This window comes from Lathyrus oleraceus, chromosome 6 (genome assembly GCF_024323335.1).
Source record: "Lathyrus oleraceus cultivar Zhongwan6 chromosome 6, CAAS_Psat_ZW6_1.0, whole genome shotgun sequence".
In the NCBI taxonomy this organism is placed as follows: Eukaryota; Viridiplantae; Streptophyta; class Magnoliopsida; order Fabales; family Fabaceae; genus Lathyrus; species Lathyrus oleraceus.
This window is the reverse complement of record NC_066584.1, coordinates 74,852,012-74,856,675: the sequence shown is the minus strand read 5'-3', so window position 1 is coordinate 74,856,675 and position 4,664 is coordinate 74,852,012. Positions and strand designations below refer to the sequence as shown.

The window sequence follows — 4,664 nt, the reverse complement described above, 5'->3', positions numbered from 1 at the left end:
GCAGTAAATACCATGGAATACATGAGTAATACACCAAAAATACATGGATATAGATCAATACAAAATTGCACAAAAAGAAAAAATTAAGAGGGCTTCTAGAAACCAAATGATTGGCATATCATTGTTGAATGATTTGCATGCAGTTTGGAGTGGATTTGATCACATGGACATATCATCAATCGGCCATAATTCAACCATGTGCAAAGATTCGGATCACACGATTTCCACATCAATTCACCATAAATCATTCCCCATCACCTTCCCTATAAATAGAGGACGGTGTTGCACCATTTGGCCAAGCTTCAGAGTCATCGAAACGCTGTCAAGCTCACACTACACCTTCACCAAAACATACAGTCATAGCAATTGGAGAATTTTTAGGTTGATCCAAGCATCCTAACACTTTCACTGATCATCACTGAATCTAACTAGATCTAAAGAAGTAGCTGAAACCACCATATCAGAGCTCTGCGCATCCACCAGAATCTGCACTTGAATAACTTTCTAACAAGGCAGAAATCATGATCAATTCAATCCAAACAAGTTACCAATCTACTTATGGTTGTGCGCTGAAAATTTCCTGGTCTTTTGAGTTCAGTGTCTAGGAACTCGTATCTTAGGTTCTTTGGTAGTGTTTTTAATCCCAAGTCTGGTTTCTTCGGGCATGGCATGTGGTTAGGTGTAAGTGCTAAGCATTCTCTTAGACTGTTATTTTGGTATGGTTCACGCCAATTATCATCTTCAAAGATTGGAGGGATTTGAATTTTCATTATATCAGAATATGCGGTTTCTTGCATCTTCATCTCTCTTACACACTCGTCTATGACATCAAGTAGATAACAGGTATCGTCTATAGCTGGCACTTGTAAGAATTATGTCAAGATGAATTCAACCTTTTCTTCTCCAACTTCGAATGTTAGCTTACCTCTTTTCACGTCTATTATGGCTCCGGCGGTGGCTAAGAATGGCCTTCCTAATATAATTATGAGATCTGTAGGAATGTAGAATTGTCCTACACGTACTGGGACATTCTCTAGTATATCGACAGGATATTTGATTGAGTGGTCAGCTAGTTGGACAAACATCTTAGTTGGTCTTAGTTCTCCCATGTTGAGCCTTTTACAAATGGTTAAGGGCATTACATTAATGCTGGCTCCTAGGTCGCATAGAGCTTTGTCTATGACGAACTTTCCAATGACACAGGGTACAGAGAAACTACTTGGGTCTTTTAGTTTGGGAGGCATGTTATTTTGGATTATTGCGCTACACTCAGCGGTAAGTGTAACTGTTTCATTATCCTCGATCTTTTTCTTATTGGATAAGATCTCTTTAAGAAATTTGGCATATGAGGGCATTTGTGTGATGGCTTTTGTAAAGGGATGGTTTTTGATATCCAGGCGGAACAACGGGTGCTTGGCCAGGTGCATACAGGGCCATGTTTTCAATGAGTTGATAGGCTTCGTTGTATGGCTTGTCCATAAGTGCCCCGCTCGCGGCAGCGTCTACTGTCAGTCTTGTGTTATACAGAAGCCCATTGAAAAATGTGTGAATGATTACCCAGTCTTTGAGACCATGATGTGGACATGGCCTCATCATGTATTTGTATCTTTCCCACGCGTCGTAGAGAGATTATACATCCTTTTGTCGAAATCCATTGATTTGAGCTCTCATCATAGTAGTTTTGCTTGGCGCAAAATATCGGGATAAGAAAACGTTCTTCAGTTCTTCCCATGTTGTAACTGAGTTGGATGGTAAGGATTGCAAATAAGCCCAAGCTCCATCTCTTAGAGAGAAAGGAAAGAGGCGTAGTCTTATCGCATCTTGAGATACACCATTCGTCTTCACAGTGTCTGCGTACTTGTAAGACCCCAATTTTGGCCCTAAGATCCCTCACGGCCCATATCATCTCATATCATGGCCTCAAGGATCACTGCATGCCTTAGCTTCCCTCCTAGTGGGTGGTTTGCCTTGTGTTTTTTTCTTGATCACCAAGCATGCTTTGCATTTGTATATCTTTGCTCTTCATATGTTTATCACTCCAAAGTACAAAAATATTGTCAGTCTAACCTTTTTGCTTGCAGTTGAAGCAATCATCAGCAATTAGGTCAAAGACAGTCAACAGTCAGTCAAAGCAGTGGATGATGGCCATTCTTGTAGAATTTGGGCATCATGATCAATAATCAAGAGTTCATATAACTAGGGACATCATTTGAAGTCAAGGTCTCAAGGAATTAGGGTTTGGAATTCATCAGAAATGCTCCAGTCATCCAAAACCCTAGAAAAGTCAAACTTGGTCAACTGTGGATTTAATCAATGATTTGATGGATAGAATTGATTTGAAGAAGTTCATTCATGCTCATATAAGCCTCATCTATCATGTCAAACCTCATCATGGAAGAAAATCAAGTCAATTAGAAAATTTCCCAAAATAGCAAGTGGACCTGTAATTTCAACTGCCAAAAATGGAAACTTCTTGATCTTAAACTTACATCATGATACAAGCTTCAAATGAATTTTTTCCCAACATGAAAGTTGAAGATCTTGTTCTCCCATTTTCAAAAAGTCCAAGAACTCTCAAATCCCATGTATGGTTGTCAAGATATGATCAATTCAATTTCAAAAATTTGTGAACTTCAAAGAGCCATAACTCATGAACCATAAGGCCAAATTTGGTGGGGTTTTTTCCTACAAACCACATTTTTCCTCCTCTTTCCAAAAATATAAATTTCATGAACCAAAACCCTACCATTCAAAATGGCATTTTTTGACCTATTTCATTTAAAAATCAAGTTTGACCAATAGTTGACTTTTTGATTCTTTGATTTTTTCTCACTTTGGCCAATTGGGATTTGTTTCATATGGTATTTGCAATTTGCTCCAAGCCCAAAACCATGCTCATGCTATCATCATACTACTATTTTGGCATAAGGTGCATAACTTGGTATTTTTGCAAATTGGAATCAAAAGAGCAAAACAAGTTAACCACTCAAAAGCAAACCAAAAACAGCAAATAACTTGGTCTGTTTACAGCCTGTATCAAGCCCATTTGTGCAATACTACACCCTCCATATCCACTTATTTCAAATTAGCAATTTTGGCAAGTCACTTCATTTAAATTAAACAAGGTTAGCACATGATTAAGGGACCTAAAACAGACCAATATAAGCTCATTTTCTGAAGTTGGAAACCCTGGAGAAACCTAGCAGCAGCCATACACGACCAAACCCTCTCATTCTCTCATTCATGCAATTTGGCACATTGGCATTTTTTCTACTCAAAAGTTCCAAAAAACCTCGAGGACTCTTGCTTCCTCCATGCTCTGACCAACATTTGGAGCTCCTTTGAACCACCATCCATCACCTGTGCAGCCCTTTCCTCGCTCTGTTTTCTCCAAGCTACAGCCATGGCAGGTTTTGCTTCAAGTGGAATTTGAGTTGCTCGAGCTGATTTGCTTCAAGTATACACCAACACCAACCAAGGTCTTCATCTGTTTGCACTTGTATCACCAAAAGAAGCCCTGTTTCACCATTTTCTTCAGATTCAAGTAAGACTTCGAGTTCCACTTTTCTCAAATTAATGCCATGTGTCTTGTAGTTCTTCCCATGCTTGTTCCATTGCAACTTGTATCATTCAAAATGGTTGTGATATGATGGAGAAATCTGGATTTCATTTCTTGTGTCCAAATGCATTTTTGCTCGATTTGCCTTACTTGCATTGATTTACTGAAAGTTGATGTTATATTCCTGTTGCTTAATGTTTAATGATGCTATTGGTATACTTGATTTTGATTTCTGGGCATATGAAATTTTCGAATGCATGTGGATGATGATATTATGTTGTTCATGTTAAACCTTACCCTGCCCAGAAAATCCATATGAACTGTGTTGTATGCTGTTGTCTGGTTGTTGTATGAACAATATTAAATGCTATGCTGTTGTGTGATGGTGTTTGAATTTGCTTTGATGTTGATGAACTTGCATGAAGTTGCCATGAATGTTGCTAAAACCCTAGGGTTTATGTTGAACCCAGAATTTGAGCTGCCATTGGCCCGAGTACTGTTCCATTGGCCATCAGCCAATGAGAACATTTCGTTCTCCATGCCAAAACGCGGTGTTTAAGTAAGTGAGGCGCTGAATTACAAAATTGCCATCCAGTCAACATGTTTGACCATTATGCCATGTTATTTGTTCATGTTTTGCTACAATTTGTTCCTCATCTTACAAAATCCATTTCTAATTCATTTCAACTCCAAAAATCATGCAATTTTTTCCATCATGATCATGAGAATGTCCTCTATTTTATCATGATTTTTAATTATTTTTTGTGTGGCTGGATTTTTAATGGAATTAAGTTTCTCAACATGTATGCTTATTTAACACCTTTGGCCATTCCTTTTGTGAAACGATGAGAATGTATCCAATGCCCCTGAGATTTTTTGTGGAGAAACTAGACTCATTCATCTTCATTTTGGTATAAAGTTTGTGGATTTCCCATTTGTGGTTTGTGTGATATGATGTTTTGAAGTTAGAGGTTACATTTGGTGTCACAACATGAATGTGCATTTTCATTAATTTTGTTAACATGCTTCCTGGCCTCCAAATAACTTGAAATTTTGCATGAGTGATCTCTTACATGTCTAGTTGATGTATGAATTTTCCTGGAAT

The 4,664-nt window shown here is 38.1% G+C and overlaps 1 non-coding gene across 1 annotated transcript; it reads left to right on the top strand.

The window, feature by feature from the left end:
• Nucleotides 1-1,567: 1,567 nt before the first annotated feature.
• Nucleotides 1,568-1,674, top strand: LOC127099350 (small nucleolar RNA R71). The gene has a single exon (XR_007793864.1). It is a non-coding gene; the product is annotated as a small nucleolar RNA R71 (small nucleolar RNA).
• The last annotated feature ends 2,990 nt before the right edge of the window (nucleotides 1,675-4,664 follow it).